Source organism: Bos indicus, chromosome 11 (assembly GCF_029378745.1).
Source record: "Bos indicus isolate NIAB-ARS_2022 breed Sahiwal x Tharparkar chromosome 11, NIAB-ARS_B.indTharparkar_mat_pri_1.0, whole genome shotgun sequence".
NCBI lineage: Eukaryota > Metazoa > Chordata > Mammalia > Artiodactyla > Bovidae > Bos > Bos indicus.
The window spans coordinates 77,063,925-77,079,874 of record NC_091770.1 but is presented as its reverse complement, the minus strand read 5'-3'; positions in this window follow the sequence as shown (position 1 = coordinate 77,079,874).

Below are 15,950 nucleotides of genomic sequence, written 5' to 3'. Positions count from 1 at the left end.
CAACTACCCTCACCTGCGGGGAGGGGAGTATCAGGGGGTGAATCATAGAGGAGGTGATACTTTCTCGGTCACTCATGACATCCCCAACATGTTACAGCTCCTTCCCCATTCCTCTCACAAAAATTATTATTTCCCTTTCACTTGGAAATCGTGATCCTTCTCCAGTTCCTGTCAAAGAAAGTGCACACTCTTTGGTACCTTGAAGGTGCGTCATTAGCCTTGTTGCTCATTCACTCCCACCTTGCTCCTCACCTTTCCTTGAACTCCAGCCATCCTACAGTACCCACAGCCTCCTGAACACCCGCACTGACCTCAGGTGGTTATCATTTGCATAGAATCCTATCTTCCCAGTTTCTCTACCTGTCCAAATTCTGCTCTTATCTAGCACTGAGTGAAATAGCTCTGAGAAAATTCATCTGATTTCCCACCCTAGACATCGCTACTCTCTCCTTTGTCCACGTTCTTACCATATTTTGTTTATATCTCTTTTACGATACTTGTGACTCTGAAAGATTGTTCTTTGCATGCTTTCCTCCACAATTTGGGTGTAAAGCCCATTACTCAGGCATCCAGACACATTGTCTGGAACCCCCTCTGAGTTGCTCAGTAAATGTGTGTCTGACTGACACTGAAACACACAGATGCACATACATTGTGAAGTCAGTTCTAACTTCACTATTAGCTGAATAGTGTTCAGAAGCGTTGTGACTTCTTTGATTTTCTTCTGTTTATCCCCTGCTGTAAATAGGCATTATAATGCCCTGCCAACTTTACATAACTTCTATAGAAAAATCTATATGAAATTACTTTTAAGAAGGTGATCCAAAATAAATGAAAATTCTTATAAGAGAGGATGCCTTTAGCAGAAAAGAAAACTTAGCGAACCCCGAAGCTTCATTATTTTAATAAAACATTGTCTCCTTTTCCTATGCAGTAGCAACATGAAAATGTTGCCTGAGCTGCATTGCTGCAATTTCATAAGAAACACAACAGGAGAAACTCCAGCACCTTTGCTCCTGGATCATATTGCTTTGAATAAGAGCATTGCATTTTAGCTAGTGAACATGGGCAGGCTTTGGGAAAAGAAGACTCACATAACTCCAAACCTTTCATTCATTTGCTTCTTAACATGAAGAAGGTCAGTTGTATCTTATGCATCAGACAAAGCATTTGAAAAGCACTAGTATGCTGGTTCGGAGAAGGCAGTGGTACCCCACTCCAGTACTCTTGCCTGGAAAATCCCATGGACGGAGGAGCCTGGTAGGCTGCAGTCCATGGGGTCGCTAAGAGTTGGACACGACTGAGCGACTTCACTTTCACTTTTCACTTTCATGCATTGGAGAAGGAAATGGCAACCCACTCCAGTGTTCTTGCCTGGAGAATCCCAGGGACGGGGAAGCCTGGTGGGCTGCCGTCTATGGGGTCGCACAGAGTCGGACATGACTGAAGCGACTTAGCAGCAGCTGCAGCAGTATGCTGGTTTGCCAGTTGAAAGCTCATGGTTTTTTTCAGTCAACTATATTAGTGATTGTAGATACATGAATATCTGTACATATACCCTCTATTTTATATGAAACACACTTTCCTACAACCACAAAACCCCACATGTACAAAACTATCAATATTATATATTTGCTGAATGTGAATAGACATGTGGTGAGGACCACAGACTCTGGATCAGACTTATTGAAAATCTTGACTAGCTCTTCTAGCTATGTAACATTCTGAGCATCAGTGAGCAATGGTCATTGTGTTACTTGGTGAGTTTGTTGTCAGGATTAGGGGAATAATGTGAAGCACTTCACTCTGTGCCTGAATCTCACTAGAGATTCCTTGAGGAGTCCTTGTATCAAAACCAACCTAAAAACTTCACACATCAGACTCAGGCTCAGATGGGTGACACCGCCCAGTCCTTTTGCCCACAGAGCCAGAATTACAATGATCCATGGCCTATGAGACTGAAATCAAATGTGAATATCTCCATTTTTTCATTGCTGTGCTTTCACTTTAAATCCCATTTGCAGGAATTTGTCCAAGACTAAATTCACATCCCATATAACTTGACTGGGAACTCTGGGGTGAGCAAAGTTTAGGATTTGCCTAGATTCAGAGTTGGACATGACTGAGCACCACGCATGACATGAGATTCAGCTCTGCACATAGTTCCCTATATATGGTGGGTTGACCCTTCACCTTAAAGCTGTCTTAGAGGACATACTGCCTGCCAGAGCTCCAGCGAGCTCTTGCAGAAGGAAGGTTTGAGCCCTGATATACTTGAAACTCTTCCTTTGAGAGCTTCATTAATCTTCTCCCGGAATCCCATGCTTCTATATGCTGAGCTTAACTTGCTGTGGCTGGAGTTGATGGAAATCAAAGAGCAGAGGCAATTTGCATCTTGTAAACCACAGAACACTGGAAACCCACCTGCAGCACATCTGGAGAGACCTGCATTATTTAGTGCCTTTACCCTTCCCTGCTGTCTCTAAAGTCTTAAAGCCAGCAGAGCAGCTGTCTCTCAAACTCACACCTGATTATGGCTGTCTTATCTCATCCTCTAATTGCAGCATGAGAGCCACCCTTGTCTCCCTGCAGACTATAAACCTCCCCGGACAGGCTCCAGGTCTGATATTTCTTACACTGCCTGCTGACAGCACTAAGCTCAATGCCATCAGCAGCTAGATTGACATTTGACTGTTTAATCAGCCAGAGCCAGTATCTAATAAGGACATAAGAAAAAAAAGTGAATATTGCTACTTGCAAAGACTTCTCTACTAATTTTTCCAGAAGATACAGCAGTGTCCTTAACTAGAATTCTCTTCCACTCTGTGTTAGATAGTGTTCCTTCAAAATCAGATGCTAAGGCAAGACACGGGTGCTGGTACTTTATTTAGGTGATGAGCTCAGGAAACATAGCTGGGGGAGGGGCAACTATCACAGGGAGGGGTGTCATGCAAGTAATGTGTGTTAAATGAGCAGGTTACCATTGAGGGCTCAGTCTGCCAGAGAGTCTTCTGAGGAATCCCATAGAATGCCATTCAGTGTTGTCTTGCCAAGGAGCAGGGGGGCTTAGGTGCACATCCATTGATTCCTGTCCCTCACTGACTAGAGATCACTTCTGGCTAGGTGAATTTTGTTTAGCACTGAAGGCTGCAAGACCATGACTGCAAGGAGAGCCCTCAAAGACTGCAGGTGCCTGAAGTGGGCAGTTCTCTCTCTCTCTAAATGCACTCCAGGCACCCATGATACCTGCACTGGCTTCTGGGGTCAGGGAATTAGCCACATGCCTGTTTCTGTGAGGAGCTCCTGAGGATTGGGGAACCAGGTTCCCAAAGAATAAGAAAAATCCAAAGAGGCTTTATGGTCTGCCAGTCTTGGGGTTTGAGCCTGGTTGTGCTTCTATTACTGTGTCATCTTGGACACAGGACTTGTCCCTGATAAGCTTTATTTCCTCATCTTTAAAATCAGGATGATTATATTGCAAGAATATTATTGGTATTCAGTGAGATGGTGAGTGTGAGCACTTGTTGGCCTGGTGTGTGGAAGATGCCCCCAAAACCACAGCCGTCATCATCACAACCATCATTATCATCAGTCTGAATTATGCCCTTCACCCAATATATCAGAAAAAAAAAAAAAAAAAGTTTACTGAATCAATGAATTTAATCAAGTTCTAACCAGTTTTTGCTCATGGTTTGAAAACCTAGTAAGAGATGGTGATGGAATAGTTGATTCTTTCATCTGTGGCAAAGCTCTTGGATTAGGAATTTCAGACCTCAAGTGATCTTTGTCCCTTAAGACCATTGTTGGAATTTCCTGCTGTATTGTCTAGGGGCTGAATCCCTGTAAAGGTCTAGGATAGACTCAGTTTCCTTGTAGTTCCAGCATCTCTCAAATGGGAGAGGCAGATAGGAAGTCATTGGAGAAGGCTGCAGATCCATCACTTGAATATGTTAGATAATAATGTCGATATTTTGAGTGCTTATTCTTTACTAGGGGGCTTCCCGGGTGGCTCCAGTAGTAAGAATCTGCCTGCAATGCAGGAGATGTGGGCTTGATCCCTGGGTCAGGAAGATCCCCCGAGAAGGAAATGGCAACCCACTCCGGTATTCTTGCCTGGGAAATCCCATGGACAGAGGAGCCTGGTGGGCGACAGTCCATGGGGTTGAAAAAGCTCGACATGACTTAGTGACTAAACCACCACCACTGTTCTTTATGCTAGACACAGTTTAAGGCCTTTATACATAATTGGTAAGAAAAAAAAATGTATGATACAGTGCTACATTTGTGCTGTTTTGGAGGGTTTGGGCTTGCCCAAGCCTTGCAACTGCCACATGGGGGAGCCTGGATTTGAGCCAGGTATGAATGTGTGCAGAAGCCCAATATACTTGGCCATGACCTATATGGAAAAACAGAAAATAAATCCTTTTTTGGAGAGGGTTTATCAAGCTTAATAAGTGTACATGTCTGTTCTCCCAGGAAGTTAGTCCTGTGCTGAAAGCCACGGGATATGTCTTAGACGTCTCTCTGCTAGCCAGCTGATGACAATGCATAGGATAAAATGGTAGTTAAGAGCATAAACTCTGGCACCAGACTGCTGGGCATGAAGGCCAGCTCTGCTTCTTATTAGCCATGTAAGCTGGAAAAAGTGTTTAACTTTTCTGGGTCTCAGTTTCTTCAACTGCAAACAGAGATGATGGTAGTAACTGCCTATTTGTTAGCAAACAAGCAGGCACATATTGTGTATAATCTTAGAACAATGCCTGATGAATACTGTGTGACATAACTGTTGGCCTGTTTTTCTCTAGAATGCATTCTCTGCGCAGTCAGGGAGTTTCCATTTCACTGTTTTGGCCATGACTGTATCTGAAGAACTTAGAGTAATGCCTGTTACATAGTTTGTTCCCAGAAGTTGTGCTCAGTGAATGGGCATATCCTTTTCACATCTCTGTAATCTCATCTATCACGTGGAAATAGTAGCATGCCTCTTACAAACTGCACCACTTTGCTGTGAGGGCCAGAGAAGCTTCTGGTTGCCTGAAGCCTTTTAGAAAAATCATGAAGGTCAGATAAATGGGAACCTCTGAGACATTTGCGTCTGGTTATTTTCAGCGGAAATGCATAGTCCAGGAAAGAAAGTGTTAAGAAGAATGTCCTGAAGGTACAGATGGTGCTTATGGAGAAAGAAGTCTATTTTTCAATTTACAAAAATGATTAGCTGGGATCCCACTGAGTTCACTGCACGGGCCACTGCTAGTTTTAATTTGTGCCAACAGGATGGAGAGATGGACTTTAATGAGGATGTGTGTTTTCTAATCATGGGCAAAGTTAGGGGAAGTGGCAGAGGGGGTAGGGAGGGTGACAGATAATTGGGGGATTCAGAAGACAGGGCTGCTCCTTGCGGATGGATGGATGCTCTGCTGCCTTTCCAGCTGGAGTCCTGTCATGGTTGGGCTTTCACCTGACTGAGGTGGGGGCAGAGTGGTTATCATCCAGGGTGGCAAGTAGTAAGGAGATTCCAGACACATACTCTGGAGTCAGACAGTTTTGATTTGCCACTTACTGTGTGAACTTTGTGTTTCCATTTCCTCATTTGCAAACTATGGAAATAGTTATATCTACTGTTATACGATTATTGTGACTGTTAAACATGGTAATACAGACAAAGAGCTTAGGGTAACGCCTTGCATATATGACGTTCTCAATAAATTTCTCTGTAAGTTCATGAAATTATTTTCATTAGAAATGCTCATCCATCTGAAGAAGTAGCACAGGATTCCTTAGCCCCAGGAAGCCACTTCTCTCAATACAGCAGCCCATATTCCTTGTGTGTGCTCTCTCCTCTTGAGAGAGGGACATGGGGTAAGTGCCCTTTAATAAGAAGCTCCTGAGCCATTTCTATATTATCCTCCAACCCTAATGTTGTTGAGAACCATCCACATGTACAGTGGAAAATGACACAACAAATGCATTGGTGGTGGTAATAGCAAAACATGGATTGAAGCCACCAGTAAGAATTTCCTGTAGAGATGATTTCAACCAAGGCAAGAGTCTAGACTTTTTCCTCCCAGCATTTCTATGCATACCTCTGTGGGGTTCACATAGTGACCCCATGTGCTGGCACAGCCCATGTATCCTCCTGTGAATTTTAGAAGTGAAGATTTGTAGCCTGAAGACAGTGCTGGTCACTTTCCCATGGGATTTGAACAACTAGATTTTTCTATATCTCACCAAAACTCAGATGCAGAACCATGATTGCCTTTGATTGATTTGCTCATGCCAAACTCTCACAATGATTTGGGAGAAGAAATAATACAAAGATTTTTCTGGAGCAAGTGTTTGCGTTTTGAGGAGTAGAAGGAGTCCATAAGTCTCCTGAAACTTTATGAAACACCCATGTATATAGACATGTGTTTGGGAGTTAATAGGCTCATGGATCTGAGATTCAGAAAGTTTAAGGAACAAATAATTTTTTTTTTAATTCCTTTCTTTCAACCAGGCAAAAAAATTAGATGAGATCCTGTTCTAGTAAAGGAAACAGACATGTCAAACAAATAATAGGGACTTCCTGGTGATCCCAGTGGTTAAGACCCCATGCTTCCATTGCACGAGGCATGGCTTTGATCCCTGGTCAGGAACTAAGATCCCACATGCCTTGAGTGGCAAAAATATAGAAAATAATAGAGATATAGGTCAACTAAATGCTAGATAGGCACAGAGTCCATGGAATGTCAATAAGTCTTCATGGCATTTGAGCAAAAGGAGAAGCGTTGGTTGGGGAGGGAAGATTCTCAAAATCACGCCACAGATGAAACCATAGGATTGGTGGTTCTCTGCCCCTCACATATCACAGGAGAGTGTCCCTGAACACTCTCTGTTTCAAACTTAGTCACCTGTTTCCCCCAGCTCAGGGATTACACTTATCCCAAGCCACTGCAGGGGAAACGTCCCCTCATCCATCTCAGTCAGTCTTTCACACTTCAGGGTTCTGAGTCTTTTTTTTTTTTTTTTTTGAGGACACTTTAGTTCATTAGCTCTGGGGACAAGAGTGAAAAGAAAATATAAAACAACCTTCTGAAAACAAATCCAGGAAACATATTGTTGTGCAAGCTAATTAGCTTTTGAAAAAAGCAGTACTCTAATCAAGATTTCCATATATCGCACACGGCCTAATTATAGTGACAATAATACCCAGGATTTACAAAGAGGTTTTCAATATGTATCTCTGCAATTGTTTCAATTATTCACCAAATGTCCTTTGGAGAAGAAAAGAGGTAGATGAAGAAGCTGGGTTTTGCAGGGGCCAGGGTAGCATGCATTATTTTCACAGTTGGAGCTTGAGTCTTGATCCTATTCCATCCTCAGGGTCTAAAGGCCTGGTTGCTTAAGTCATTACTATTTGCAAAAGACAAAGGGAAAAAAAAAATCCATGATAATACCAGGGATTATGCTAGCCTTGATTATGTTGTGTTGCTGACTAAAAGAGTCCAGGTGTACAGTCTGACTCATGCTTCTCTCTCAATTATTTTCTAAGTAATAAATTAATGAATGATTCAATCAGTGAATCAGATAGACCAAGGCCTTGGCAGGCAAAATTAATAATGTATAGTGGTTCAGGAGTCCAGAACAGACATGTTAGATATAAATCAGTTGAAAAATTATTGATGTTCAAACTGAATGACATGTGGTAGTTTAGAAAGGACTTCTTGGAAGAGAAGGAGCTCAAAGAGGAGAGTTCCATGAGAAATTAGTGGGAAGTTGCTTTACATGTTCAAGAAAGAAACAACATGGGCAGCAAATATGAGAAAATGAAGGAAAATAGTCAAGCGCATAATACGTACTTAATGAATGGTACAGAGACTTAGAAAATATGTCTTTTCTTGAATGACACCAATGCTCTTATTTTGTGTTTAAAACGTGGAGTCTCAGCAGCTTCCAGGAGAGTTCAAGAGATCCTTGTTTAATGAAGTGTTTCCTTTAGTTTGTACTCAGCAGGCTAGGCAGTAATTTCTTTCATAAGCTTTCCATTTCAGTCATATTTATGACTTTGGGGAGACTTAGCTTTTTTAGTTAAACATGACACCTAGAAATACAGTTTTCAGTTCTTCAGTTCCTGTTCTCAGCCAAAGCCCATACTTGAAAGTCTCTTGCTTTAATGCTATTAAGCACATTTTTTTTTCTCCAGGGACACCATTGTATAGATGTGGGTGGATGGTTGTGAACCAAAGTTTTTCAATGGATTCCATCAGTTGGCTAAGCATATAGTTTCTTAGATCCTATAGATCAGATTAAGAAAAGGTTGCTTTGGTAAAAATGGATAGCCATATGCAGAAGAATGAAACTAGACCACTATCTTGTACCATATATAAAAATCAACTTGATATAAATTATAGACTTGAATATAAGACCTGAAACCATAAAACTCCCAGAAGAAAACATAGACTCTTTGACATCAGTCTTAGCATATCTTTCTGCATATGTCTCCTCAGGTAAGAGAAACAAAAGCAAAAATAAATGAAACTACATCAAACTAAAAAGCTTATTGCACAGCAAAGGAAGCCATCAGCAAAATGAAAAGGTAAGCTACCAAATAAGAGAATATGTTTGAAAAACATATCTCTGATAAGGGGTTGATATTCGAAATACATGAATAACTCATATACCTCAACACCAACCAAAACCAAAACAACCTGATTGAAACATGGGCAAAGGAGATGAACAGACATTTTTCCAAAGAAGATATACAGATGGCCAACTGGCATGTGAAAAGAGATTAAACCACTAATTAGGATGGAAATGCTAGTCAAAACCACAATGAGCTATCACTGAATGCTTATTAGAATGTCTATTATCACAAAGGACAAGAAATAAGTTTTGGTGAGAATGTGGAGAAAAGAGAACCTGTGATTTTCATTAGTGATGGATTTTATGACTGCTCTTTATATCTGTAGAGAACATAAAGGAAATTAAACTTCCATAAGTTGGAAAAAAAAAAAAAAAGAGAGAACCTGTGTACACTGGGAGTGTAAACTGGTACAGCCACTATCAAAAACAGTATGGGGACCCCTCACAAAATTAACGCTATACCTACCATTCAGCTATCCCACTTCGGGTATTTATCCAAAGAATATGAAAATACTCTATAATTCAAAAGATATATGTACCCCTATGTTCGTCATCTGGGTGTTATTTAAAATAGAAAGTGAATGAATAAAGATGTGACGGGTACACACACACACACACACACACACAAGGAATACTACTCAGCCATAAAAAACAAAACTTTGCCATTTACTACAACGTGAATAGACCTTGAGGGTATTATGCTAAGTGAAATTAATCACCTAGAAAAAGACAAATACTGTGTGATTTCACTCAAATGTGGAATATAAAAAAAGCGAAACAAACAAGATAAGTTAATGAGCCTAACCCAAGAAAAACAATACAGAGAGTAGCCTAATGGTTACCAGGAGACAAGTGGCACTGGTGGGCGGACGGGTGAACGGGTAAAGAGCGTCAACTGTGCGGTGATGCATGGAAACTAAACTTTGGCGGTGAGCACACTGTAATGTATATGGAAGTTGGTACCTCATGTTGTACACATGAAACATATAATGTTATCAACCAATGTCCCTTACTACATTTTGAAAAAGTAAAAAAAAAAAAAAAAAAAGTGGTGAATTGTAGAGGTCAGGGACTAGAAGGAAAGGTAGAAAAGTCAGGCAGGGAATCCAAATAGTAGAAACTTGCCTGGAATCTTAACCTACGTAGTAGAGCCAAGCAAGCAAAAGTAGACAAGATAGAGCAGTTGATGATTCAGTATTTACCCAAGGGCACAAACAAAGATCAGGCAATTGAGTAAAGAGGGTTGAATACCCACATATTTCATGAGACATGTCAATAGACACTGTCCTGAAGGTGCACACTAACAGCCCAAACACGGGATATGCTTCAGTGAGGTAACATTGCTCCTTATTAGATCAAGGTAGACAGCTGGGCCCTCCAGAGGGTCTAATACACACCTTACAAATTACAGGTAACAGAGTGTAGACTATGAAGTGTTGAGAAGATCAGTTATGAAATGACTGTCTTTACATGTGAGCACCTGTTCTCTATGGCATCCTGACACAGCTATTATTTTTTCCGCCGTGGAAAATAACCCCACAAAAGCCTTTCTATTTTTCACACAGAGGATGTATATCCCTGTTGTATTCCTAAATTTTCAATCTGTGTTCTTTTCCATTTAAACAGAAGAGACTCTATCCTTTCACAGCCTCTATCTAGAATCAAAGTAAAAAAGACAAATGAAGACTATGCTACAGATGAAAAATTACCAGGAAATTTCAATAGGGATCCTCTGTTATAGAAAGAAAATGCCAGCAGAGAAAACTGTTCATACATAGAGTGACTCTGAGAATGATTGATGGGTCAGCTTCCAAGATACTTGCGACTCTGCAAACTATTCAGAAAATAAATTGCTAATGAGTAACAATTTTATGGATTTGGAGCTTACAACGTACGCTCTGATTTTGACTGTTCATTAATGCCAAAAAATAAAATTTTAAATTGTAAACAATTCATAATACCAAAGGATTTTCCTCCAATTAAACTCATGGTAATACATTTTGCTCTACTAGATAGACACATCCCTTGTAAGTTGTTCTGTGACATTTGACTTAAGGCAAGTGATGCAAGGTAATCGTGGGCAGAAAGGCTGCCAAAGGGAGAAGCATTGTGATCAATAGGCTTCTTTTGTTGTTGGCAAACACTGTCAGTGGATGAGCAGCGTCAGAGCTTGGAGCCAGAGGAAGCTAATAAGATGAGTGGCATGTTTCCCACAATATGCTCTAAGTATTTATGTGCTGTTCAAAGCGAGATCTGTAAACACGATGAGGACAAAGAGAATACAACATTATTGATGATATCCTCCTGATTTATGTTTACAGCATCTGTGGATAATAACTCCATTTGTCAGAGGGACCCTCATGAATACTAATTTTGGGTGGCAATCCAACCATGACCAGACTAGCTTTGGGTGATACCCTTTCACTCTTAAGTGTTTTTCCAGGATTATAGTATGTGGGAGTGTCCTTTATCTCTGAAAAAGCATAGTAGATTTGGAAGCTTTTAGGTATAGTAATTTGCAGGAGTTTGTAGATGTTCACAAGGTCACATTTAATAGAATTAGAATCAGGGTAATACCTTTGAATTCAAGTTTGTGTTTCCTGAAAGTGAGTCTGAATTTAATTATAAATGTCTCTAAATCCAAGAGTGGAAAGAAAGCTTAATGCTGTCTCTTGGTTTGGAAAAAAGATGACAAAGAGAAAAATCCTTCAACTGATTTCAAGTAAATAAGTGATCATTTTTTTTTCTCCTAAGTTGTGCTGTGATATTTTTAAGCTGTTAGTGGTAACATCTCATATCTCAGGAAGGTATATATGCTACAAAGATATAGAGTTAGTGGGTCACTGGAAGGAGTGAACAAAACTATTTATCATGCTGTGAATCCAACATACCATATCCACTGTGTTTGAGAATGTTAGCCAAATTACAAGCAACCTAATTGCTATCTGTGGTTCTGAAAATTCCTCTGTTTTAAGACTCTCAATCCATATTAGAAATAAATATTTCTGTAAGGTATGCATGTTTTTCATTAAAAACGTGTCTTTTCCTGTCCCTATGCCAGTTTACTGCCTCTTGCCAATGTTCCCTTCCAGAGATGGTTCCCTATGCACTTCCACTTGCCCTGTTCCTTGGGGCATGGGTATGTGAGTGAAGCAGGCTGATTACATTGGAGATGGGAGAAAGAATAAGGCAGCAATGTGGACCATAAGGAGGTCATCCTAGAAGTAGCCATCAAAGAGGAAGCCAGCATCCAACACGCTAGCCTACTGTACACTTAAGCTGGGATCTGTTTACCAAAGAAGCGGGTTGTCTTTGTTTCCTCTAAGCTCACCCAGTAGAGTAATATTTACTAATACAAGGATGTTTATAAACACTGATATTGGTCAGACATTTGATACCATTTGACTTTCTTGGGCTTTCCACCAGTGCTCTTCAGACAAATCCTATATGAAACTTTACAAATCTTCACATGCTTATTCAATTTACTAGTATTGTACTTACCACCTGACTGCACCCCCGCTTCTTTGGCTTCTCTGATCACTTTCTGGAAGCACCCTGACAGGGCTTCCCTGGTGGCTCATGTGGTAAAGAATCTGCCTGCAGTGCAGGATACCTGCATTCTTCCCTGGTCAGGAAGATCACTTGGAGAAGGGAATGGCTGGCTACCCACTCCAGTATTCTTGCCTGGAGAGTTCCATGGACAGTGGAGCCTGGTGGTCTACAGTCCATAGGGTCACAAAGAGTCAGACACGACTGAATGACTAACATTACTAGACAACCTTAAACATTCTATATCCTTATTAGTTCCTTTTTATGGAAAATTTTACTGAGAATAACATAGCATGGGGGTCAATATCTGTTGGGTCTTCTAGTCCCTTGACAAAGTCTCCAAATTCTAAACCATGTGAACTAAAATGATAGGTATAGAAGTCCTGGCCCATGTGAGATTATTTTTATTACAAGTCACTGGAGAACACTAGGAACACCCACCCCAGAGCACACTCTCTCCAGGTCTGCGTTCAGACTGAGCTTGTTTTGAAAGCTGCTCCTTATTGTAGCTCCACAGGAAATAATTATGCTCAGAAAACATAAGAAATTGTTTGTAATGCTGGGTTGACTGATCTTGAGCCAGACTGTAAGATATGTCATTTCCCATCTCATTTGTTAAAAGAAATGGCCTTGGATAATAGTGGATATGACATCTAAAGTAGCTTGGCTAGAAAAAGGAGAGCAAATTACATGTTTTCTGAAGGAGGAAATCTTATTAGCTCTATTATGTAAAGGCTTATTCATTTTTTAGTAACTTCTCTATCATATTTCTCCTTCCTTCTAGTCCATCTTAAGAACATCTGCTGTGCCCACAGCTGTTAAGCAATGACTTTATTATCGCAGCCTCAGTCCTCAGTACCTCCAGTTGGATGGTTGGCAGCTGTGATTCACCCACAGCTGCCACCACTGTTGCTACCACAACAGAGTAAATGCAACTAACAAGTAAAAGCCGGAGGTAGAGATGTAAAAGCCAAAGTGACCTAACTGTCCCCAATTGCTAATGTCTCAGAAAACAACTCTATTGCAATTTCAGAATCAACTGCAGTCCTGTTCTCTTCTTCTCCCGACCCTAAATTACGTTGTAATTGAGTCAAAATCCCAGAGACTTGGGCAGTGCATTGAGGAGAGAAAAATGAGGATCACACTGGCTTTTTGTTGAACTTTATAGACTTGATCTGACCCTGACTGAGAAAAAAGATGATATATTATTGCCTTCCTGGGGCTTGTGTTAAGTCAGGTGTGGAAATAGCAGTAGAAACATGATCTGTCTTGCCTCCAACAGTTTCTGAGCTGGGAATGGGCCCCTGTCATCTTACTCAGTATTCATCACCTCAGCCTTCTCTTTAAAAACATGTATTACACTGGGAGAGCTGAGTTGTCCACGGGTTACTCATAACTTCCAATTTCAGAGATTGAAGGGACCTTAGGGGTCTGGTCTAACCTCTCACTGAGGATAGGAATCCCTTTTACAACATTTATAGTAAAAAAAAAAAATAGTTCAATTCTCTGAGAACTTCTATCTAGTGATGAAGCCAATTTCCTTAAAAATCAGCCATATTCTAAGGAGATTTCAGAACATTACTTTGCTCCCAGCAGCAGTCTTAAGTCCCTATAATGATGAAGTGGGGGTTGGTTTATAAAGGGGAACATAATAAATACAGTTGTTAGGGTTGGATGGGGTGAGGCTAGTTTTGTAGACCTTTGAACATGATTTGGAGGCTTTTCTAGTATATTGACTGTTTGGAGTTTGAAGAGAAAATCCAAGGGTACACAAAAGAGGGAAACAAAGTATGGTTTGAGGGGCCAAGAAGGAAACAAGAATCAAAAGCAAGAAAATCTTATGTCAACAAAATCTGCTCTGAGAAAATATGTGCCCCACACTGCCCAGCTCTTCAGGGCAATTCACAAGAGTAAGGTGAGAGATCTTTGAAGATTTTAACATAAAATTTTAGCATAGCTATTGTGCCTTTGCAGGTTGTTACTAATGCTGAAGTGCTTTTCCAGGGCATCCTTGGATGTAGGTAGGGGCTAGATTCATGGGATTAGAGAGAAGCGTTGTTCTGTGTGAACTAACCTCAGATTCATTGACCTCAGTGCTGGGATCTATGGATGGCCTCCACCTGGGAGCCAAAGATGAGTTTTAAACTTTCCAATTTCTCTTTGGGGTTGATCACTGTATTTATACCGTTCTCTTTATCCCTCACTTTCCTGTAGGAATGAATCATTTGAAGGCATAAAACTGCATAGGCTGTAATGATTTCACTTTGGGTCAGGTCCACTGGAGCATTAATCATGCCTAAGGGCTGAATTAGGTTATCTGAAGATAGAAATGGCTTTTTAAAAAGTCCATTTCATCAAGTTCTATTTCTCTGAATTAAAACAGAATCTTATGACACATTACCTGCAGTAAGGATATGTACCAGCATGGTCAAATGCTGTTCCCCAAAGCCTCCTTTATTTTCTTTTTACACCATTCTTGTGTATCTTACTAGCTGTTTTATCTCTGATCTTAAAGCACAAATATGCATGCACACACTCACTTTCTTCCCAAAATCTCTCATTTAACGCCATATCATCTTCCAGTTACTCTGTTTATTTCTCTTCCATTTTGTAAGGTAAGATTTTTTAGATGCTAAAAAAAAAAAACTACACACTGATATTTTTGCAATTCTTCAGCTCACCCTTTCTGCTTCAGTGATAATAGATGGTGTGCATGTAGAAAGTTGGGCAGTGACACTAAAATTGGAATAATGGCTAAATACGGAAAAGAGTTATGCAAAGTAGTGGCCAGACCGAGACTACAAATGCTTATAGAAGGGTAGCTCTTCTGTTTGTGCAAAGTGGTTATTAGTATGATCACCACCGATTTAGCAAGCTAAAAATTTGCATACTGGAAAAGGATAGAAAATTCAAAGGCATCCTCTAGAGCTAATTATCTGGGGAAATTAAACCAGAAAATCCTTAATTGTTTTTTAGAATTCTAGGGCATGGTCTGGTGCTCTCTTTGACCTGCAGGACCCAGGTCCCAAGGCATTTGTGACTCCTGTGGATTTTAGCTAATGGGAAGAGCTGGGCCCGCTCAGTCCTCAATGCATTTGACCTTTGTTTCACCTTACGGATGCCTCATCATGACCAAATTCAGGTTAATCTGACCTTGCTGTGAACTTTTTAAGGTGTTCACAGAAGATTTCTTGATTTTCTTCATAAGATGCCAACCCATGAACTTTAGTGGTAAACCAAGGTCCCAAGCCCGTGGGTGGAAAAATCAGGGGCATGTCCTCATCTGTTACTCTGCTGCAATTTCTAAAAGGTTTAAATTAGTTCTGTCCTATCAAAAGTAATATATGTAGCCCTTACAATGGAAAGAGAAGAAAGGGCACACTTCTAATATGAGAAATAACATTTAAAGCCCAGCTGATGACCCACTTATTAAGATAAAAAAGCTGACATATGTTTTATAGAATGCAAAACAATGCACAATAAACTTGCATTTTAAAATGTTTTATTTAAAAGCCAAAAAAGAAACCACCCACGCAAAAAAAAAAAAAAATCTCCACAGTAAATAAACAAAAGTGGCAGAACTAGATGACTTGAATGGCCATCTAATTCTGAGAGTTCATGGTTCCATGGCTCCAATAACAGCCAAATTAACAGAATGACCAAGGCCTTTGGGAAAACAGACAGTTTATCATTTCAGTAGGGAATAATAAAACTATTCATGTTTATTTTCTGTAAAGACAACACGACACAGCCTTAAAACATTTCAAGGAGAGGAACAG